Source organism: Amborella trichopoda, chromosome 4 (assembly GCF_054954075.1).
Source record: "Amborella trichopoda isolate Santa Cruz 75 chromosome 4, AtrichopodaSantaCruz75HAP2 v2.0, whole genome shotgun sequence".
Taxonomy (NCBI): Eukaryota; Viridiplantae; Streptophyta; class Magnoliopsida; order Amborellales; family Amborellaceae; genus Amborella; species Amborella trichopoda.
Window position 1 is genome coordinate 32,212,053 of NC_142339.1, and position 25,419 is coordinate 32,237,471.

General features: G+C 29.9%; 2 long non-coding RNA genes across 4 annotated transcripts; one reads left to right on the top strand and one right to left on the bottom strand.

Annotated features, from left to right (window-relative positions):
- Nucleotides 1-214: 214 nt before the first annotated feature.
- LOC110006374 (uncharacterized) lies at nt 215-4,508 on the top strand. Its single transcript, XR_002279290.2, has 2 exons — nt 215-482; nt 4,031-4,508. It is a non-coding gene; the product is annotated as an uncharacterized LOC110006374 (long non-coding RNA).
- Nucleotides 4,509-5,253: 745 nt separating this feature from the next.
- LOC105421823 (uncharacterized) lies at nt 5,254-9,019 on the bottom strand. Of its 3 annotated transcripts, none has more exons than XR_967165.3 (4): nt 8,754-9,019; nt 7,585-7,797; nt 6,148-6,216; nt 5,254-5,688 (listed from the first exon to the last, which is right to left on the bottom strand). It is a non-coding gene; the product is annotated as an uncharacterized LOC105421823 (long non-coding RNA). The 3 variants fall into 3 exon arrangements; XR_016053506.1 differs by having other exon boundaries at nt 7,585-7,757; nt 8,754-9,018; XR_016053505.1 differs by having other exon boundaries at nt 7,585-7,773; nt 8,754-8,989.
- Nucleotides 9,020-25,419: the final 16,400 nt, after the last annotated feature.

Sequence of the window (25,419 nt, forward strand, 5' to 3'; positions counted from 1 at the left end):
TTACTATTCATTTTGACCGGTAAGAAAAACAAATTCATACATGAAAAAAATAAAAAAAATAAAAAAATTAAAAAAAATTAAAAAAACCTTCCGAACTCCTACAGGCGAGAAAGGACAATGTTTTTTTTGCCTCCCACATAATCATCGTCCGTTTATTTTTAAGGAAACGTAGGGCATGGATCCACTTTAAAAACCCAGGCGCGAAAACAAATATCAGTTGAAAAGCTTCAAAGCTAAGGCAATATCAACGCTACCCTCTCCTCCCGCATGCTCTGTGAACCAGGGACTTCCTCTGCGAAGCTCCTTCTCTCTCGCTCGCGTTCGGCTCTCCTGGCGGCTGACTCTCTACCTCCTCTCTCAATAAACTTTCAGGTGCTCTCCCGCATTCATTCGCTTGGAGTAATATGTCTCTGCTGGCATATCAAGGAGCCGCTGAGAAACAGGAAAACCGAAGACGAATCAGGATTAGGGCACTGAAATCGGTGAGTAACCAAAGTTTTATTTGATTTATAGTCTGTAAATCACCATAAAAAACCTAAATTTGATTAGAAAATTTTATTTTCTGAGTAAAATAAAACCCCATATCCCTGCTGAAATTTCAACTCATTTTTCTCTCATTTTCACTGCTGAAATCGCCTGCATCTATCCTCATTTGTATGATAATCTTTGCTCGAACGTGTCCACAATCTCTGAATAAACAACAATCCCAAATCAAGAATAAAATCCTTCTTTTAAAAAAAATCAACTCAAAATTTTTAGTAGATCCCAAATTGAAGAGTTACAAAAAAACCCTACGTTTTTCCCTAATAAATCATAAAAAATGGGATAGGAAATCAATCATAAAAAATGGAAGAGAAACCTACATATGGGAGAGAAAATTTTTGCGTTGGGTTAATAATAATTAGGTGATTTCAATTTATGACAGTGAAATCAAACCCTATCACGAATAAACACCAATATTTTTCTTTAATGTCTAAATTAATGCCAAAGTTGTGATTAGATCTCAAAATAGAATTTGTGAATGAAGACGTTTGTTTCCCAGTGCTAGATGCAAAATAAATGTGTAGAAAAAAAAAAAATACTCAATAAATCACTGTAGAAAATGCTTAAAAAGGTATATGAGGGAGAGAGAATAATTTTTAGGACTTTATGCATTCATTTGAATGAGATCATTGCTATCAAGGGTTTAGATATTGAGAATATAATTTGGTATGCCTTTTGGCCTTATACCTCATTACATTTAATGAACAATAGGTCTCTCATTTTTATCTTTTTTTTTTGGGAGTATTCGTGTTTGACCTTATTTATCTTTTTAATTTATAAAATCCATCAAGGAATTGTTGTTAATTAGCTAAATTTTCTGAGTTGATGTGTTATTACTATCATTAGTATTCCTTTTCGAATGGAATTTAGTGTTTTTTACATTTTTTTATTTTACGGGCATGGAATTGTTCGTTTTCAGACTCTTTGCTTAGGTTATGGTATTTAGTCTTGAACACGTGGGGATAGAGACTAGCACATATATTTCATGTTTACTTTTGCTTAAGATTCAAGGTAGCTGAACAATCACAAACGAATGACAAGCTATTACTGTAACTTATGCGAAAGACATGGTTCAATATTTGGAGGCCATGATCTGAGATTTGTAAGACTGTTTTTGCTTGCTTTTGTTATGGCTGGTTCAATAATCATGTTTTTATTACTGCTGATTTTTTAGCCAAGGATGCAGTATGTATTTATTTCAATCTTCAGTGCACCCCATCTATTTATTTTGGCATTTTTTATTTCAGTGGGTCTCAGATCCAGGGAGACTAATATTAGTAATGCAGCTAATGTTTTTATTGAAGTGAATGTGGGGATTATTTATTGGGGCATTTTCACTTAATGGTAACTTTTCTTAGTGGATCATGCTCAGGTTTGGATCTTATGATGGAGCTTTAGAGTTCACTTTTGGGTTCTCTGAAGTATTTTTCTTTAGTTTTAAAGTGAATGTGGGGATTATTTACAGTGGATCCTGCACTGCTTTGGACCCCAAGATCCAAATTTTGATTTTTTTTTTTTTTTTTGCCGTTTTAGTTTCTGGTTTAATCTTAAGTATTGTGTTCGCTTTTTTTAATGAAGTTATTTCATTGATAATTGATCATAGCGATTGGATCATACACTAGAATAAGTGTTAAGAGTAAAATTAAGAATTTTTGCAAGCTGATATAGTGTGCATTATGTTAATTTTAAGCTTCTTACAGCATGTCTTTTGTATTTTGTTTTTATACTATGACTTGGAGATCTTTTCCAGTTTGGGTTTGAAAGGACATTTTATAGTTCTTCTCCAGATTTCTTGCATGATTGTTCTGTTGATTGTAAATGTTTAAATGGGTTTCAGTAATTTATGTGTTGAATTACTATCATTATTATTATTTGCATGGGTACAAATTATTATTTCCACTATTTGTTGAGGACGACAATCTTAACAGCTCTTGTGCTGATTTTATTTTTCTAAAAAAATTTAGATATTGTTTACTTTCTAACTCTTGATGAATTTATTGAGTTGGGAAATGGATGTAGAAGATTTGGGTTTGGGGAATGTATTATAGCATTTGATGAAGTGAATTCATGTTTTTTTATTGTAGGTTGTAAGAGGCTTCTTGTGATTTCTGGTTTGTTTTGGCACAATGGGTAAATCTCCGGCCAAATGGCTAAAAACATTTCTTTTTGGCAAAAAAAACCTCCAGATCTCATGCTTCGAAAGGAGCTTCGATAAGTTAATCATGGCTTTGTGTGCCTAGTTATTTTGATGATTTTTGGTATGGTTTTTTTTGTTTCTTATGTCAAATCCTCTCATGCCTATGTGGATGTGTCCATCGCCTTGTGAAACCTATTTTTATTTTTTTTCTTCCATTTTCTTCTTGGTATTCAGATTTATGCATTTCTTCTCGACTCACAGATTATGATGGAATTCTAATTAAGTAGCATGATGGAATGATGGAATTCTGCTTAAGTAACATTATTTCGTCGGATATCCTCAATTGACATGAACCATCTCTACCTTTCAAGCATCTATATATGTTGGTGCAAATGTTTGTATGTGTGTTTGCATCTGTATTTGTGCATGTGAGATGATGCTTAGGAGTGTGTAGGGAGGTCATAACATGCAGGTGTATATGTCCATGTGTACCAGTATTGTCCTGTGCAGTCAGATGACTGTTTCTTGTTTGAATTAATATTAACAAGCATATTGAGCTCAGATAAGCTCTGAAGACTCTCAGTTCATGAAAGTAGAAATACACGAAAGTAGAAGTATACGTCACATGGAGAAGTTCATCACACATTCAGTCTCATTCTCAGAGATCAAAGAAACTTTTGAATACATGCTCAATAAAACTTTTGCACAGTGGGTCACAGACCGAAGGTGCAGGAAGCATACGTTTGACCCCTTATTTTAGGAGCCCAAAAAATATAAATGAGAATAGATTACAAAATGTTCTTTTTTCTTTTGGACAACATTAAATTCTCAGTCAACTGCTTTGAGCATCATGCTGATAATATTTGATCTTCAAAATTCAGCTGTAATGCAACCTATTTTCTTGTGATATTGAATAATACTCGGATGTCACTACTTTCATCGTAAATGAGGCAAAATTCGAAGATATTGTGAGGTGTCTTAGCTGGTCTGTTAAAGATTTGAGATCCATAGAGAGGTGTCTTAGCTAGTCAGTTAAAGATTAAATATCTTAGGTGGTCTATTGAAGATTTGATCAATTTTGAAGTATTTTGGGACCGGGTTTTTACTTATTCTAGTGGGATGTGCAGCACACCTTTTATGATCATAAACATTATATGCTCTTGTGATATATTGCTTGATCTTGTATATTAGTTTGGCTCCTCTTGTGATTTTGATTTAGATCAATAGAATCACTTTTTTGAAAGTATGTTTGCCTTTAATTTTCTGTATATGTATTTATGTATACTTTTGATTACATAAGATACAAAAATTTTGATTGAACACTGTTATTGTTTGGAATTTTGTTATTAGGGGTGGGGTGTAACTGCGCTTGTTGGGGTTTTGACTAGGATGCGGTGTTCAAGACACACCCCATGAATGTGCTCAATGAAAGGACTCTCAAAGAAACATTCTTTGGAAACTATAAGACACATTATGATCTTCCATCTGTTGTCGACAAATACATGAAGAAGGTATACATCACATGGAGAAGTTCATCACACATTCGGTCCCATTCTCAGAGATCAATAAGGCTTTTGAATACATGCTCAAAGGAGACGACATTTGCTGCATCATTTGAATGAAACTTGAAGAAGCAAAAAGAAAAATATTACTTGTTGTTTGAGTTAGCTCAATTGGGCTACCTTTATTGAAGCTTCATTTGTATCATATTTTTTCCTATTTTATAAGGTGTTTAACCTCTTTGTATCTTTCTAGTGGTTTGTAAATGATCGTAATTGATCGTTGTTGGTAATCTTTTGTTAATGAAATTCTCTGATTTTTGGTATTATTCAATTTGTCATTTTTTTTTTAAGACACAGACACACATAGAAAGGGAGAGAGATTTGGTTATTAGCTACAATAAAACAATATAAGCATTTATTTGGTCGAGACAAGAGAGAGATCATTAAATTCGAGACCTATGAGAGAGTTGGTTATCCAAACCAGGTCTGCGATAGTTATAAAGATATTTTGTGTACATATTATAATAATCATAAACTTCATCTTCGTAACTAAATGCCACTCCGATTGCGGGTTCAATACTTGCACCTCTTGATAGATCTGCCTCTGCATCTATAAGTATAAGATCTCCTTTACTAAATATTGCAACTATGAATCTTGACTTCACTAAACTTTGAAGGTCTTTTATCTCAAAGAATATTATTTTATTCCAAAATATTTGTTGTCAAAAAATAAATTTCTATTAGTTATGGTGATGTTTCAAAAATAATGCTTGTGAGAATCAAAAATTAATTTCCAAGAGGGTATACCCTTCAAGAGGGTTTTGATAAGTGCTAAGCTATGGCATCTTTGAAGTCATTAGTGCAATTAGATACATATTAGTCCTCACCCAAAGGCATCAGTGTAATAAAATTTTATGAATTTAACAAATATTCAACATACTAAATAAAATGGGAATTATCTAGATATAAATACATTTCACTATCCATGTAAAACCACATTGCATATATAAATGTCATACATGAAAAAATCTTTACAAAAAAGCATTTTACATGCCCTATAAATAGGTCACATTCAAGTAAACCCACATTTCATTATAAATGGATTCCACTATCCATAAATCGGACCTTTACATGACCCCAAAAATAGGTCCTTTACATGACCCCAAAATAGGCCCTTTAAATGCCCCCATAATTAGGTCCTTTACATACCCCATAAATAGGTCATTTACATGGCCCACAAATAGGTCATTTACATAGCCCTTAAATTATATGACTATTCAATATTCACACAAATTCGAAAGTGAATTACAAAAAAGGTATTTACATATCTCCAAAATTTCAAAAATTAATCAATACAAAAAATCCTTTGTGTATATGTGCAAATGAAGCCTTGCAAGTTGTCATATTCTCCATGTGAAAGCAATCTGGCTATTTGTCATATCCTCCATGCAATTGCAACCCCTTCATCTGTCATGGCCTCAACTCGATTCGAGGTCCTTATTGGCTCTGTAAGATAAAGATATATTGTCAGGCATAAATGAAAACTAAAACTAAATAAAGACAATTATGTTTATTATATCCAAAACATATAGCAAACAATCACTTACATCCCACAATCAAAAGCAAGTAGGAGAACATATAAATAGGACAGAACAATCATACTTCAAAAAAACAAAAAAGAAAAATGATATCAGGAATACCTACAAAAATTGCCTTCTAATGTACATTGAAAGCATAATTACAAGTTCAAAGGTAAAAATGACAACATTGCAAAGATTTTCAAGAAAGAGTCTGAAAATGAACAACTTCATACCCCTATAATAATAAAAAGGTAAAAATCTAAAAGAAAAAAAAAAAAAATTTGAATTTCATTGGAAGAAGAACAAAATAGTACTATTGATAATAATATCAACCTAGATAATTTAGCTTAATTAACAACAACTCCATGATGGATGGATGATTTACCCAAAAAAAATTCCTTGCTCTCTTGCAATTCAACATCGTGATCAAGCTCTCTTGCTCAACAATCGCATGCTGAAATATCATCAAACAACATATGGATCATGTCCAATAAACCTAATGTCCCAGTAGGTAAAAGAAAACTTACATCAACTTGAACGCAGATATGATAAAGTCCACATACCACAATTGCCAAGTTACAACAATGCACAAAAGGTAAAAGAAAACTTACATCAAACAACTACCAATAACATGACGACTATAAGAACATAATTCCAGGTGAGATGGCAATTTAAATAGTGGTTTACAGTCATGTCCCTGACAGGCTTAGTTAGTCTCTTGCAAAACAGAAAGCATGCAGCTAATTAGAAAGGCATGCCTTGTATCGACTGAAACTAGAGTATGGACCATTGTAAAACCAAAATAGAGGCTCTCAATTGCAGTTTTCAAATGTACCATTTTAAAACAACATGAATTCACTTCAACATTTGCTATAATACATGCCACAAATCCAAATCTTCTACATCCATTTCCCAACTCATTAAAATTCATCAAGAGTTAGAAAGTAAAGAATACCTAATTTTTTTCAGAAAAAATAAAATCAGCACAAGAGCTGTTAAGATTGTCGTCCTCAACAAATAGTGGAAATAATAATTTGTACCCATGCAAATAATAATAATGATAGTAATTCAACACATAAATTTCCACTGAAACCCATTTCTATATTTACAAGCAACAGAACAATCATGCAAGAAATCTGGAGAAGAACTATAACATGTCCACTCAAAACCCAAACTGGAAAAGATCTTCAAGTTATAGTACAAAAACAAAATACAAAAAACATGTTGTAAAAAGCTTAAAATGAACATAACGCACACTATATCAGCTTGCAAAAATTGTTAATTTCACTCTTAACACCTATTCTAGTGTATGATCCAATCGCTATGATCAATTATCAATAAAATAACTCCATTAAAAAAATTGAACACAATACTTAAGCAAAAACCAGAAACTAAAACGGAAAAAAAAAGAAAGAAAAAAATCAAAATATGGATCTCAAGGTCCATAGCAGTGCCTGATCCACTGTAAATAATCCCCACATTCACTTTAAAACTAAAGAAAAATACTTCAGAGAGCCCAAAAGTGAACCCTAAAGCTCCATTATAAGATCCAAACCAGAGCGTGATCCACTAAGAAAAGTTACCATTGAGTGAAATGCCCCAATAAATAATCGCCACATTCACTTCAATAAAACATTAGCTGCATTACTAATATTAGTCTCCTTGGATCTGAGACCCGCTGAAATAAAAGTGCCAAAATAAATAGATGGGGTGCACTGAAGATTGAAAGAAATACATACTGCATCCTTGGCTAAAAAATCAGCAGCAATAAAAACATGATTATTGAACCAGCCATAACATAAGCAAGCAAACACAGTCTTACAAAAATCAGATCCTGGCCTCCAAATATTGAACCATGTCTTTGGCATAAGTTACAGTAATGGCTTGTACACGCTATCATTCGTTTGAGATTGTTCAGCCAACTTGAATCTTGAGCGAAAGCAAACACGAATTGTATGTGCAAGTCTCTGTCCCCATGTGTTCAAGACTAGCTACCTTCTAAGCAAAGAGACTGAAAATGAACAATTCCATACCCCTAAAATAAAAAAAAGGTAAAAAACACTAAATTCCATTCGAAAAGGAATGCTAATGATAGTAATAACACATCAACTAGGAAAATTTAGCTAATTAACAACAATTCCTTGGTGGATTTTATAAATTAAAAATATAAATAAGATCAAACACGAATACTCCCAAAAAAAAAAAAAAATGAGAACTATTGGTCATTAATGTAATGAGGTATAAGACCAAAAGGCTCACCAAATTACTGTTCGTATTCTCAAAATCCAAAACCTTGATAGCAATGATCTCATTCAAACGAATGCACAATGTCCTAAAAAATATTCTCTCTACCATATATACCATTTTAAGCATTTTCTAAGTGATTTATTGAGTAATTTTTTTTTTACTCACTTATTTTGCATCTAGCATTGTGAAACAGAGGCCTTCAATCACAAATTCTATTTTGAGATCTAATCACAAACTTTGGCATTAATTTAGACATTAAAGAAAAATATTGGTGTTTATTCGTGATAAGGGTTCAATTTCACAGTCATAAATTGAAATCACCTAATTTATTATGAACGCAACCCAAAATTTTCTCTCCCATATGTAGTTTTCTCTTCCATTTTTTATGATTGATTTCTTATCCCGTTTTTGGTGATTTATTAGGGGAAAACATAGGGTTTTTTTGGAACTCTTCAATTTGGGATCTACTAAAAATTTTGAGTTATATTTTTTAAAATAAGGGTTTTATTCTTGATTTGGGATTCTTGTTTATTCCGAGATTGTGGCCTCGTTCCACCAAACATCCTCATACAAATGAGGATAGATACATGCAATTTTAGCAGTGAAAAAATGATGGAAACATGAGTTGAAATTTCAGCAGGGATATGGGGTTTTATTTTACTCAGAAATAAAATTTTCAAATCAAATTTAGGTTTTTTATGATGATTTACAAAATATAAATCAAATAAAACTTTGGTTACTCACTGATTTCAGTGCCCTAATCCTGAGTCGTCTTCGGTTTTCCTGTTTCTCAACGTGCTCCTTGATATGCCAGTAGACCACATTACTCTGAGCGAATGAATGAGGAGGGAGAGCACCTGAAAAGTTATTGAGAGAGGAGGCAGAGGGTCAGCCGCTAGGAGACCCGAAGGCGAGCAAGAGAGGAGCTTCGCAGAGGAAGTCTCTAGTTCATAGAGCACGTGGGAGGAGAGGGTAGTGTTGATATTGCCTTTTTCGCGCCTGGGTTTTTAAAATGGATCGGGGCCCTACGTTTGCTTTAAAACAATGGTTTAAAAAACGGATCGGTGACCCGGATCTGGCTTCTAAAAAACAGATCCGCATCGGCGAATCGGCGATTCGGATCGAGAATCAGGTGAATCGGTAAGAATAAAGCTTAAAAAAAATTCGAAAAAATTATGAAAATTCATTATAAATATTGTTTTTTAGGAATTCAATAAAAAATGAGGGTACTCCATTAAGAATTTTCATGTTTTTGAATGAATATACGAATATTGATATGTTCTTTCCCTGCATGAACCGCCATTCAGCATTTAATTTACAGTATTTCGTGCTCATCCCTACGCTGTTGCTGTTGGGACTCGATATGTGAATAATATAGCTGGGATAGGGTGGCCTCAGAATCATTATCTCTCTCATTTTCTCTTTGAATAATATGGATTAAAAAAAAAAAAAAACAAATTTTCAAAAAAATCGATCATGGATTAAAAAAAAAATCACAAATTTTCAAAAAATTCTATCATGGATTACAAAAAAAAATTCGATCATGGATTAAAAAAAAAAAATCACAAATTTTCAAAAAATTCAATCATGGATTACATAAAATTCGATCATGGATTACATAAAATTCGATCATGGATTATATTAAATTCGATCATGGATTACAAAAAAAAACAAACAAAAAAAAACAAAAAATTCAATCGTGGATTACAAAAAAAGAAAAAAACAGTTCGATCATGGATTACAAAAAATTCAATCATGGATTACAAAAAACTCTATCATGGGTTACAAAAAAAGCAAAAAACAAAAAATTCAATCATGGATTACAAAAAAAAAAAAACAAACATTTCGATCATGGATTACAAAAAAAAAACAAACATTTCGATCATGTATTACAAAACATTCGATCATGAATTACAAAAAATTCTATCATGGGTTACAAAAAAAAAAAAAACAACAAAAAAATCGATCATGGATTACAAGAAAAGAAAACAAACATTTCGATCATGGATTACAAAAAATTCTATTATGGGTTACAAAAAACCAAAAAATTCGATCGTGGATTACAAAAAAACAAAAACAATTCGATCATGGATTACAAAAAAATCGATCAAGTATTACAAAAAAATCTATCATGGATTACAAACAAAAAAAAAAAAAAAAAAAAAAATTTCCGTACGGACTCGCCGATTCACTGTTCGGACTCGCTGATTCCGTACAGTGAATCGGCGATTCACTGTACAGAATCGTCCAGTTCTCTCTAGAACCGGACGATTTTCGATTTTTTTGGCGATCCGGTCCCCTTTTCACGATTTTCGAGTCGAACCGGGCGAGTCCAGTTTGACTCTGCGCTTTTTAAAACAATGCTTTAAAATAAACGAACGATGATTATGGCGAGGCGAAAAGCCTGTGCTTTCTCGCCCATTGTTTTAAAAAGCGTCGAGTCGAACCGGACTCACTCGGTTCGACTCGAAAATCGTGAAAAGGGGACCGGATCTCCAAAACAATCGGAAATCGTCCGGTTCTAGAGAGAACCGGACGATTCTGTACAGTGAATCGCCGATTCACTGTACGGAATCGGCGAGTCCGAACAGTGAATCAGCGAGTCCGTACGGATTTTTTTTTTTTTTTTTTTTTTTTTTTTTTTTTGTAATCCATGATAGATTTTTTTGTAATACTTGATCGATTTTTTTGTAATCCATGATCGAATTATTTTTGTTTTTTTGTAATCCATGATCGAATTTTTTGGTTTTTTGTAACCCATAATAGAATTTTTTGTAATCCAAGATCGAAATGTTTGTTTTCTTTTCTTGTAATCCATGATCGATTTTTTTGTTTTTTTTTTTTTTTTTTGTAACCCATGATAGAATTTTTTGTAATCCATGATCGAATGTTTTGTAATACATGATCGAAATGTTTGTTTTTTTTTTGTAATCCATGATCGAAATGTTTGTTTTTTTTTTTTTGTAATCCATGATTGAATTTTTTGTTTTTTGCTTTTTTTGTAACCCATGATAGAGTTTTTTGTAATCCATGATTGAATTTTTTGTAATCCATGATCGAACTGTTTTTTTCTTTTTTTGTAATCCACGATTGAATTTTTTGTTTTTTTTTGTTTGTTTTTTTTTGTAATCCATGATCGAATTTAATATAATCCATGATCGAATTTTATGTAATCCATGATCGAATTTTATGTAATCCATGATTGAATTTTTTGAAAATTTGTGATTTTTTTTTTTTAATCCATGATCGAATTTTTTTTTGTAATCCATGATAGAATTTTTTGAAAATTTGTGATTTTTTTTTTAATCCATGATCGATTTTTTTGAAAATTTGTTTTTTTTTTTTTTTAATCCATATTATTCAAAGAGAAAATGAGAGAGATAATGATTCTGAGGCCACCCTATCCCAGCTATATTATTCACATATCGAGTCCCAACAGCAACAGCGTAGGGATGAGCACGAAATACTGTAAATTAAATGCTGAATGGCGGTTCATGCAGGGAAAGAACATATCAATATTCGTATATTCATTCAAAAACATGAAAATTCTTAATGGAGTACCCTCATTTTTTATTGAATTCCTAAAAAACAATATTTATAATGAATTTTCATAATTTTTTCGAATTTTTTTTGAGCTTTATTCTTACCGATTCACCTGATTCTCGATCCGAATCGCCGATTCGCCGATACGGATCTGTTTTTTAGAAGCCAGATCCGAGTTACCGATCCGTTTTTTAAACCATTGTTCTCGCCTATAGGCTTTTAAAACCCTGTGCTTCCTCTCGTGTATATATATATATATATATATATATATATATATATATATATATATATATATATATATATATATATATATGGCAGGAGAGATAAAAGAGAATGATCGAGTGATTATATATATATATATATATATATATATATATATATATATATATGGCAGGAGAGATAAAAGAGAATGATCGAGTGATTGGGGGCAGAGAGTGAGATAGAGAGAGCGAGAGGAGAGAAATAGCATACTCTGAGAGAGAGAGAGATGAGCTTGAGCTCATTCGATACGCAGAGGAGAGAGAAGACGCTGAGAGAAGACGTTGGTCTCTTTCTCGATTCAAAGACGACAACCACCCAGTACCCCGTCTCTTGTACCCTGTCAGATTGCACGAGAACTGACAACGACAAAGAAAGTGCATCGTGACCATCGAAAAACCCACTTTAAATCAACGCCGTTGAGCCCACCTAAACGGGATGAGCGAGTGGTCTAAGCCCATTTTTTTTCTATATATATATTAATTCTTTGTATTTTTTTTTTTTCAATTTTTTGGATTTTATTGCACAGATTTTTTATCTTGATTCCAAACGATTTTTTTTCCTATATTTATTTACACATATTAAACTATATTAATTTTTTCATGTTTCAACAAAAACTTTTGCAGCTGTGTATGAAAAAAATATAGCTTTCTATCTTACACATAAATTTCGTTTATATATTTGAAATCGTTAACGTTATTTGTTTTTAATATTTAAACGAATTTTTTTTTTTTTTTTAAGATTCTTTACTTTTTTTAATGTGGTTAATTTTATTTTTGTTGGATAATTGGATTTTAGATTGAAAATAGAAGTTATTTTTCAATTTTTTTTTATCTGTCATTTATGGAGCACTAACATAGATTCTCATATTAGATATGTTTTATATCATTTTACTTTTTATAGAATATTTTATATATTCCCTAATATTTAATTTATATTTCCTTGGTATTTAATTTATATTGTGAGGAAAAAAATTTTATTTGTATCTGTTTATTATGGTTTCTTCTTATTTTGTGTTTTGCATTATTAAATTGATAGATCACGATAATTGTTTGACACATATATTTTTTTTAATGTTGATAGTATGTGTATGATTCTACTCTTTGGTATAATTATAGATTAGTGTTTATTGATTTCTCTATTTTTAAAATATTTTAAAATTTGGATGAAATTAATATAATCATTTCATTCATATTGATCACTCAAAGTTATTTTATGAGAAATTTTTAGATTTTATCAATTATTATATTCTTAAATATTATATTTACTATTTTTACGAAAATTTGAAGTATGAACTATAAAAATAGAATATCATCGTACACATCATAAAATAAATTTAAATTCTAAAATATATTCATGTAATAAAAAATTAGATTTAGTCCTTAATATTTTTTATTTTAGATTGATTCGGATTTCATTCCTAGAGATATTTGTCCCCATTTCCATGCAATCTTAATATGCTATCTCTCTAATTGGATTTTTCTCCCTATTTGCATGCACTCTTACTCTTTTTTAATCTCATTAATAGTTTTTGTTTCGTAGATATTTTTCTCTCTCCAATGTTTCTCTCATTGCCTCTACAGAGGGAGACAAATTTTAGTTGTAAATGCAAGTTATGAAGGGAATAATCCCGTGTATTTTAAATACACAGTAACACAATGTATTGGAATATTTTTTGCGGTTCTTTTAAAAAAATACCTTGTGCTTCCCCCCTCTCTCTTTCTTTTCAACCTTGCAGAACATACACCCAAAATGTTGCACTTCTCTTATCCTTCTCTCCTACACTCTCTACCCAGACTACTACACTCATCCTCACGGTAAACCTCTCTCTCTAAACCTAGATTGAGCATCTTCAAATTTGTCCTCTCTCTCTCTCTCATGCAACCCCTAAATCTCCTTCCGCCTCCATCAAAACCCTCATCTCAACAAAAAATAAAACTAGGGTTTTTTTCTCCCATTAGAAGAGGAATACTTATTGCAATATTTATGAATAAGTCAAATGAATTATGTTGAGAGAAGCTTCCCTTATCTATTTTGAAGAAATTAAAGGTTTTTAATTGTTTTTGGGTTTGATCTGAGATTGATGAATTTCCCAGTCCTTAACGTCGTTCTTTTATATCTATTTTGAAAGCTTTTTATATAACTTGTATGTAAAGTGAAATAGGGTGGGGCAGCGGTGCAAGTTGTATGCCATGCATTCTTATTCCAAACAATAACAGTGTTCTCTTATATCACCATTTTCAAGCCTTAAAAGGGTGCGGTTTGTATAGAGCCTAGGCTCTAAACAATCAAATTAGAGCCTATCTTCAAATAGTGCGGAGATATGTGGTTTCAATATTAAAATTTTTTGTGATAGCATTAAAATATATTTTCACATTTATTTATAAAGTTAAAAGCTTCAAAAATAGTAGATCATGCAGATCTATGAAAACTTGAAAATCTTGAAAATTGACGGTAAAAAAATGCATTACAAAATACACTAATTTCAAAAACTTAAAATCCATTTTTTTTTCCCATGTCCATGCAACTTGATGTCGAGATGATCAATTTGAGTATATTTAGGCATCAAAACAACTTCTTCTAATGAAATTTTTGAGGTAGGCTCCAATTTGATTATTTAGAGCCTCGGCTCTACATAAACTTTTCCCACCTTAAAAATCTTCACTTGATATATCCCTTTATCTTATATTTACTCGTCGTCGTTAGGAAAAGACGAGAAAGTTGAGTTTGGAAAAAAGGAAAGATGTACCCAATGCACTAGAAAGAGACAGAGACAGAACTTACGTTCATTTTGTAACAACACTTGCCTGCAACTCTTCTTCCCTGATACATCTTCTCTATTAATGCTATAACAAATGGTTGTGAGAATCCCTCTCCTTGACCTTAGGATAACTCTTATTTGCACAGGACAGAAAGAGATAATGGGAATAGTTTACCGAGATAGTTTCAATATGACATAGGGAGAGAGGTGTTGGGTTTTTGGATCCATATCCTCACCTTTTTCTCATCTTCTTCCTCTAGGTCACACGATTTGGGGAGAAGGGTTGGAAGGTCAAAACCACAGACACACGTAGGGTAACATTTCAATGAGAGCAGAGAGAATGACAACATAGTAAAAATGATATCACTTAAAAACCTTGGACGAGCTCCCCAACTCAATACATTCTATGACAGTGTATTGAAATCACGAGATCATTTCCCGTAGAAATATTATTATTTTGAAGTTTTTGTGACGTACTTATTATTTTTATTTTTTCTAATTTTTTAAAAAATTCTTACTTCTGGTTTGAACCATTGTCGCTTTCAGTGCCTACTTCCCACTAGAATGGAAAAGAGTCGGACTACTATCCCTTGCCGTCGCCCTATTTCGAACGAGAATAGTTCATCGATCAACGACCACTACATGATCTCCCTTTAAGATAACTAGAAAAAGAATTTTTTAGTTCACTCATAAAGTCAAAGATCTTATTTTCAATATCAAAATATACCGAATAGTTGTTACAGTTCCTATCCCTAACCCAAAAAGTGTCACCATAGATAAAACTCCAAATTTCACTGACATCAAATAGACGATGAACATTACTACAACTAGAATTGCTAGTATTACTCTTACTAAGAATGTTTTTTTTACGTATCGTATTCACATATAAGTACATAATAAAATTAATTGAGGGAAAGCTTTACATATTCTGCTACAAGATTTGAGAGAGCTTTCTCTTGAGCAGCAGATCTTGATCCGATGACTCAAAGTGCTTCATTTTAAATTCTTATTGTATAAATAATTTTGTAATAAAATTTGTGGCATGTATACATTTAACAAGGATGCACAAGATAAAAATAATAAAAAATATTTTCCATGATAAAGATTACCATAATATCTTTAAAAATTTTGGAGCAGTTTGGTCATTTAATTTTATCAAAAATAAAATTTCCTTATTTTTTAGGTGTGATGCAATAAGAAGAGGGGATGCCCGAAATTTTATTGAAACATATTTTGCCGAAAATATTAACAATTAATCAGTGTTTTGACATGACATCGTGGCATGAGCGACCTCAACCGTCTGTTCAGATGGATCAACTAAGAAGTGGTGTCACAAATAATTTATATGTATGTGAAGTTTTCTCTTAAAATTGCTAAAAATAAAAATATCAATGAATTGAAATTGATAATTACATAGATTAACATGCTACTATAAAAAAAATAAAAAATGAAAGTTTTGTACTTATATGAATAATTGTAAAAAAAAAGAAGATGCTTCCATCTTTATTGTTATTTTAATACTTATAAGTAAATAATATATTTTAAAATATAAGTAACTATAATTTAATTTATATCTTTCTATGGTGTTTACTAATTTTTATTTTTCAGTTTTCTTTTTTCTTTCTTAATATTCTCTCTCTCTCCCATGAGATGATTCTCCCATGTACTCTCTATCTTAAATGCTTTTGTATTTTTTATATTTTTTCAACATTTCTATGCACTTTTACTCTATCTTAAATACCTTCGAGTTTTTTGCGGATATTTCTCTTAACATGGTCTCTCTAGCTACAAAATCTCTCTCTCTCTCTCTTGAGAGGCAAAATATAATTAAATGTAGGTACAAGGTGCAAATAGAATTACAACCATGTTTTAAAGTTTATGAAATACATTTTTGCACTTTTATTCTTCCAAACTTTTCACAATAATATTACTTATAATCACATAATATATTTATTGATATAACAAAAAATGATTTTAGAGTAGGTTAGAAAAAAATAGAAATAAAAAAATGATAATTGATAGAAAGTATAAATTAAATATGTTAATAAGATAACATTATTTTAAAAATAAAAAGGAAAAAAATTATTAGTCATGTCAAAAAATGCAAAAAATAAAAACATATTTTATTCTCTACTTTTATTTTAATTCTTATTTATAATTAAATAATATTTTATAAAGTCAAATAATTGTTTTATATATTTCTAATTTGTCTAATGATTTACGTTTTTCTGATTTGGATTCCTTTCTTAATGTGCTCTATTTACGCGAGATATTTGTTCTTATTTCTATGTACTTTGTTTTCATTCTATCTTAATTGCTTTGCCACTTTTTAGATTGATTTTGGATTTCTTTCTTAATATGATATCTATCTCCATGAGTTTTTCTCCATATTTCAGTGTACTCTCTCTATGTCTTATGCTTCCCTATTTTTCAGATTTATTTTATCACCATTTTAATGCATTCCTATCCTAATTCAATGCTCCAATTTTTTAGATTTTGGATCTCTCTGTTTTTCTCTTTCTTTCTAGGGAGAGACAAATGATAATTAATTGTAAATACAAGTTATGAGTATAACTATAATCGTATTTTGAATTTTATGTATCATATTTTTGCATTTTTATTTTTTTATAATTTTTTGAATATTATATGCTTAGAATTACATAATATATTTACAAAGAATTTCACAGTTGGTTACAACATATAAAATTGAATATGAAAAATAAAAAAGAAAATAGTTAACCAGAAATACTAATTATATATAGGTTAATAACATAATATTGTCGTAAAAAAGAAAAAGGAAAGTTATTGCTTATAGTGATAAATACAAAAAAAGGAAGAAATAATTCCTTCTCTGTTCTTCTTTTACTAATTATGTATAAGAATATATTTTCTAGACTAAAAAAATTATTTAATTAATATATGATGGAAATTGTAGATACAAAAAATAGGAAAAATAGAATAATAATTAACCATATAATAAATGAAATAATATTTGAGAAAATAACTACCTTTAAATGCAAGTTATATTATTTATTAGTATAGTAAAAAAATAAAATTGTTGTATTACTATAATTAGTACATACAAAAAAATAAAAATAAAAACTCCAATTTTCGTTATTCATTTATGTTTTTCTTTTTCTGTTCCTTTCATTTTCTGTTTATAGATTTTATATTTTTTCAAAATCGAAAACTAAATTGAAAAAAAAGAAGAAGAAAGAAGATCATCACTATCATAAAAGAAAAAATAAATAATACCAACATTATTATTAAAAATGCAATAGATATTTGTGTATCTTGTGATGTGCTTTTGTATGTTCATATTCTTAAATTTCGAGAATAATATTTGCTTATAAATAAATAGTATATGTATTGATATAATTAAAAAGAAATTTAATTATACTAAAAATAATATAATTGAAAATATTGAAAAGAAAAGCAAAAAATAACTAATAAAATTGAAATTATATAAGTTAATGATATATTACCATAAAAAGAAAAGTAAAAAGTTATTGCTTATATTGTTAAATGCAAAAACTAAAAGATAATTCCTTCGTTTTTTTTTTTTTTTTTTTTTTAAAAAAATATTTTTTTTTCTTTTTTTTTTTTTCAAAATTATATACACGTATAAGTAAATAATATATGTAATGATATAAGTAAAACTAATTTAGTGAATGATATAATTGAGAAGAAAAAACGTAAAACGTAATAACAAGTAAAGAAATATTTGGGCTTTAGTTCACACTCATACATAAGTGGAATGTCTTAATTAGAATGAGGGAGTTATTCATACTTTCGTATTTGCTGTATTATTTTTCGATTATTTCTATCAAATGAGACCTTCAAAGTAGATCCATCTTGAGGGAGATATTCATATTTTGTATTCATTATATTATTTTTCGATTATTTCTATCAAATGAGAACTTCAAAGTAGATCCATCTTCTCTCTTTATAATTATGTGAAGATGGAAGCTCTCTCTTTCTCTCTAAATTTGAATGTCCTTGTAAATTATCATTAAAGATAAACAATTATTTTTATGATTAACATTTAATGTCACGTGCAATGCACGTTCGTATCACTAATTCCTACAATTAATAAAAGATATTTAGACATTAATTAGAATTTGTATATCTATAATATAGGGAAAACCACTTTTACAAGGAATGTCATAATCTAAACACACCATTGGGTTCTCCCCCAGTGTTATATCATTGTAAAGCTCAAATAATGGATCTATGTATATGGCATTGCCTCATGTTAACCATATGGGATTTTAAACCATTATTAAATATTTTCCAATAACTAATGGGTTTCTGAGGTGCGACTTTAAATTTTTTTTTTATGAATTGGAAAACCTAATCTTCTTACAGATAAGGAGTAAACAAGATAAAGAATTTGAAACGTAATTTACTTATCCTTTTCTTTTTGTTAGAAAACAAATTGTCTTGAAAGAACGCAATTTTTTTTTAGCAAAAGAGATCTTTTTAACAAAGAAAAGTGAATTTTTTTTTGAAATAAAGAGGGCTTCATTTTTTTAAAAAAAAACAAGAAGACAAAATAGTTTCTTTTAAAATTAAAGTGGCCTCAAAGATGATACTTTTTTAAGGGTGCAGTTAGCATACAGATGCATCCGTAGTTGTAGAGGTAAGGTGCGCCTTCAAATTTTAGCATGGTATATAATTTTGATGTAAAATGTTCTTAGGATTATCTCAAAAAGACTATTTTTATATCTAATTATAAAATTTAAAATTTAAAAAATGGTTAAAATTAAGTAGATCTATAAACATATGAACTATTGAAAAAGGACGGTGTATTATATGTTGTAAAATGTACTATTTTTGAGACTTAAAATTTTTTAATTTTCATGGTCATACATCTTGATGTCGAGATGATCAATCAAAGGGTTTTTAACATTAAAACTACCTTTTCCGATAGATTTTTAATGTGCATCCGTAGTTCTATATTATAAGGTTGCATCCTAATATAAACTTTTTTTTTTTTTTTAATTATAGCAAAAGAAACTTGTTTTTTGAACAAAAGGGCTTCTTAAAAGAAGATATTTTTTTAAAAAAGGCAAAATATATATATTTTTTTTCTTCTGAAAATGAAAAGGCCTAAAAAGTTTTTCTTTTAATTTTTTTTTTTAAATGCAAAACAAATTGGATTTAATGATGCAAACAACAAAATGTAAAGTTCAAAACATCGGTGAAGGTTGGTTTATTTATTATTATCTCTTTGGAGGTTGGTTTATGTATTTATTATCTATTTATTATATATTAAGCGAGTGCAACACCACTCTTATTATGACGCTATGTGTCTTTTTTTCATTCAATTATTATCCATCTCTCTCCCACGAGAGCAACACCCCTCTTATTATGGCGCCACATGTCTTTTTTCATTCAATTATTATCCCTCTCTCTTTCCTACATTTTTACACGCTCTATTTTATTTATCTTAATTTACATTTTCCATCTCTCCTACATTTTTCTATTCAATTCTTATCTCTCTCTCTCATATTTCTACACATACTCTCTTTTATTTCCCTTAATTTATTCTTTCCATCTCTTCTATGTTTTTCCATTATCTCCTACATGCATGCAAATATTAAAAATAGGCAACTCCTTTAGTTGTGGGATGACACATCATCTTCTCTCAATCTCTCATATATTTCTATATTATATCTCTCTCTCTTCATCCTACATGCATGAAAATACATACAAATAGATAACTCCTTTAGTTGTGTGATGACACATCATCTTCTCTCACTTTCAATTAAAGCAAATTTAATTTACTCATCTTTTCCACTCTTCCACTTTTCTATATTCTCATTCTCATTCTCTTTTTCTCCCATGCATCCAAAGGCATAAAAATAGGTAACTCCTATTTTAGTATGATGATACCTCATTTTCTAGGTAACTCGTTTTGCCGTGACTCCTTATCTTCATTCTTTCTCCAATTTAAGTAAATTCCTTTCTCTCCCCAATTTAAATAAATTGATATCTCTCTCTCTATGATTTACTCTCACTCCCTCGTACATTTAAATAAATTGATATCTCTCTCTCCATGATTTACTCTCACTCCCTCCTACATTTAAATAAATCGAAAATAAATTGATATCTCTCTCTCCATGATTTACTCTCACTCCCTCTTACATTTATCTTCCCTTCCTACATTTATCTCTCCCATATTTCTCTTCGTGTTCCACATACCTCTCTCCCGTATATTTTTCTCTCATCTTTCTCCTTCCTTCTTTTCTCTTCTCCTCTCACAATTTCTCCTACCCACATTAGTATTACTCTCTCACACACACATGCACGCTACAACTCTCTCTCTTCTCTCCCTCTCTCACGCATGCCATAATTCTCTCTCTCTCTCTCTCTCTCTCTCAACTTTTAACCTCTGCTTCGCACGCAACAAATGTGAATATGCTAATGGCAATCATATTTTTTTCCTCTACATAGGTATGTTGATTTCTATTTTCTTTTGATATTGTATATTGTCTAGATTCTTGCTTTTTGTTTTTTTGGTTTTCTTTTCCAAGAAACCATAGATGAAGCCCGATGGAAGAAGCGATAAAGATTGTATCTAAGAGCCTTGGCTACTTTGAGAACCTCGATGAGCCTTTATTTGGGTGCTCATTGGATATTAGAGTTGTTTGATTTTACTTTTGGTTAGGATTAATGTAAGGACTAAATCATTTTAATTGGTTATCGGTTATACTTCTATATGTGCGATGAAGTTATGCTCATAGATGATAAAATACACCCTAATAAAATGTATTAGTTGTCATGCTTAGACCTATGCAACATTTTCATGAAGATTAGTGAATGTTATATCATGATCTTTGCATTAAGCGAATTCTCATTTTTTATATGATACTCATTGTTTAATTGCAATAATTTATTTTTTTGATATATAAATCATACAAGTATGGTGTATTTTATAGAAAATAATAATCTCTAGATAATAAATATATTTAATACTACAATTATAACTATTTGGTTATAAATATTAATAGTAACAAAATCAATTAGTTTTATTACAATTTTTAATAATAATTATTGAATTATTTTATACTAAAATATTACTACAATTGTCCCACGTTTTTCTCTCGTTACCAATATTCTCACATACCTACTCTCTCGCTTCCTAATAAATCAACTTTCCTAAAATTTCTCTCCTAATAAATCTCGTTTTCCCTACTATTTTCTTTATCTTCTCTCTTCTCACTAATAATCTCTTGTACCTCCACTCTCTCCCATTCCTTATAAATCAACTTTCTAAAATTTCTCTACCCCTCTCCCCCACATTTCAAACTTCTCTCTGGCATAACTTATATTTTACACATATTATACTTTATTTTATTTCATATTTCAATAAAAAAAATTTCTATTTAGTGAGTGGTTGAATATATGATATAAAATGTAGCTTTCTATCTCATGTAAATTTCTTTCATATATTGGAAATCATTAATTTTATTTGTTTTCCATTTTAAAGAATTTGTTTATATTTTACATAAAAATTATCTAATTTATATTAATGAATGATATAATTGTAATTGTAAAAAATAAAAAAGTAATAATTATAATTAATCATAAATACAAATTATAGGGGTACTAATATAATTGAGATTATTTTGTAGGAATAACTACTTTAAAATCAAGTCACATCAGTAAATAAAAACTTTTAAAATTATAGTATCCCTGTGATTAGTAACTACAAAAAAGATGAAAAAAAATTCTTCTAATTTTCTTTATTCATTTTTTTTCTTCTTATATTTCTTTTATTTTCTATCTGTACTTTTTTTTAATAATTTTTCAAATTCAAAATAAAATAAAATAAAAAAAAATAAAATTTTTACTATCATAAAAGGAGGAAAAATAAATAATACCAACACTATGAGTAGTTTGGATTGCATTAGATACTTGTTTATAATAATTTTATTATATGTATCATGTGACATATTTTTGTATTTTCATATTCTCTAATTTTTTAATAATTTTTATTTATAAGTGAATAATATGTACTTTTGTAATTTAAAATAAAATTAATTAAATTAAAAATAATATAAAAATAATATTAAGTAAAATATAGAAAACCAAAAAATAATATATAACAATACAAATTGTATAAGTTAGTATAGTAAAACTTATTATGCTAAATGAAAACAAGAAAAGATAATTTCTTTATTGTTTTTCTTTTTTGTATCTTTAGTTTTGTCAATTTATCAAAATAATACTAACTTATAAATAAATAATATATATTAATATAAATAAAACTAATTTAGTAAATGATGTAATTAAAAATAAAAAAAAATCAGAAAGTTGTGGGCTTTGGTTTGACCCATAAATATACATAATGCATTAAATTATAATAAGAGAAAAATATTTTTATTTTTGTATTCACTGTATTGTTTTTCAATTATTTTTATTTAAGACCGAGAAAGTAGGTATATATTCTCTCTCTATAATTAAATGAATATAGATCTATTAGAAGCTCTCTCTCTATAATCGAAAATCCTTTTAAAATATTATGTTTAAATAGTTTTTTTATAATTAAAATAATTTCACGTGCATGTCTCTAGTTTATTATTCTCTCACTTCATGAGGAGAGAAAAGAAGCAACAAAACTCTTTTTTTTCGAAGGCAAAGTCATTTAAGGTGACCCATAACTAAACGTTGGTTTACAAATAATTCACCGGCAACACTACAACAGAAGCTCCTCAACTTGAGGTATTAGACTAACAAATCAGAAACAAATCTCAAAGAGAACATGGAAAAGTGAATAAAGAAAGTGCCGACTTGGATAAGGAACACCGAGCTTTTTTTTAAGGTGAATAGGCTTCAGACTGCAATTTTTTCAAGACATTTTTTTTTTTTTTATTCTTTTAGACATCCGCAAAAACCTCTAAGATTTTCCTTTTTCTTTTCTTATTTATTTATTTATTATGATGATCCCCGTGCGAGAATGACAAAACCAAAATCCTAGAGTTCCAAGGTCGTACGCAATTTGTTTATCAACCCTAAAAGCCTCTTTCAATCTCTCTGCAAAAATTCACACCCCACCCCAAATCTCTTTTACTCTCGGTAACCCATTTAAAAATCTCTCGCCTCCCTTAACGATCTCAAGCTAAATCACATTTAAGGACCCAAGTTAATGCCCACTTAAACGCCCTTCTAATAGACTTTTCGCCACTGCAAATTCACCGCCTATAAACCAAAACCTAAGGCACAAAGAAGCTAGCCTTTCTCATAGGTGGACCATCTAAAAGATGAAACAGTAAAGAACGTCAAAAAAAAGCTTCTCTCCTAATTCTTTTATGTTTTTTCTACAGCATAGAAGTTCTATCCTCCCCCTTATCCAACCGTCCATTCTGAGTGGAGGGCTAAGATTGTCCCAATCACAATGTCATGTCTCTACATTATTTTTTTTCTATAAACTATTTTGATACCAAATTTTGAACGTCCATTCCTCTATTAAACTCGTACTAGAGAAAAATATAAAAACATATTTTCAATAAAATAAAATGACCAAAATCCCCCTAAAAGTTTCAAAGGGTATTTTGGTCATTATATTTTATCAGAAAACTATTTTTAATATTTTTATAGGTGCGTCCCAATGAGAAGATGGCGCGTACCAAATTTCATATTCATACAATTTGTATGAAAAAAACTAAAAATAAAATACTTTAAGACGTTAGATCTAAGATCAAACGGTGAGTGGCTCTCTTGGTCCAAATTGGATGGCTAGATGGTAGGGGGAGGATAGAACTTCTATGCTGTAGGGGAAGCATAGAAACCTTTCCCCCAAAATAAAGTCACGCTCGTTTGGGAAAAAGCAACAAAGCTATTCAATTTTTATTTTTCTTTTTTGGCTTTTATTAACTGTGCCCACAAAAGGAGATTTAGGGCTATGTTTTTTTATCTTTTTTTTTTTATGAAAATTAAAAATTTGAAGATTTCAGGATGTTTTTAATGGTCTAGATATACGGATTTGAAGCTTGAGAGCCCCAAAGTAGGTGCCAAATTATTTGTACTTAGATTTGCACCAATCTCATAGCGAGAGACTCAAATCTCTTGTGGAACGAGTTAATTTTAGAAATTAGTAAAGAGAATGGGGTCGCTCAAATTATGGGATAAAAAACATTGCAAATCTATTCGGATCGGATCATATTCTAAGTCCACTTGCTGTTCCAGCTCTAAATCCGTATATTTGACCTTAAAAATTTCTAAAATTTAACTAAATAAAAGAACAAAGATATCTCCAAATAAAAAAAATTAAACAAAAAAATAAATGAAGAAATAAATTGTAGACACCATCTTTCAATTTTGGCTACAGGAATTCCTAAAAACCTCGATTTTGAGCCTTAACGACTACATAAACCCTAGTACACTTAGGCCCACTTTAATTGTCCCAAAATTATCAAAAATCTATCTCAATCCGTAGTAGACCATGAGAACTTTCCAACGATCTAAGGATCGCTCAAAACAAACCTACAGATTGAAAGTTGGGAGCCTTGAAGGGGCCAACGGGAAATTACCAAAATACCCTCGTTCCGGCCACGCGCCACATGGGGTGTTGTGCTGCGCGAAGCGACCCATGTCGCATATGGATGCACGAGATACCGCACATCGAGCGACCGATGGGCTCGGGGAAGTGTGACCTTTCCCAAATTTTTTAGATTAATGTTATTGAGGTGGTGAAAATACCGAATAATCCGAAAAATCCCTAAAAATAGGAAATAAGCTTCAGATAAACCACAAAAGATTAGAAAAATTAGGAAAATTTCCCAAAAATACTAAAAAAAATTAGAAAATTCGTATTTAAAATTAGAAGTCCCCAAAATCCCT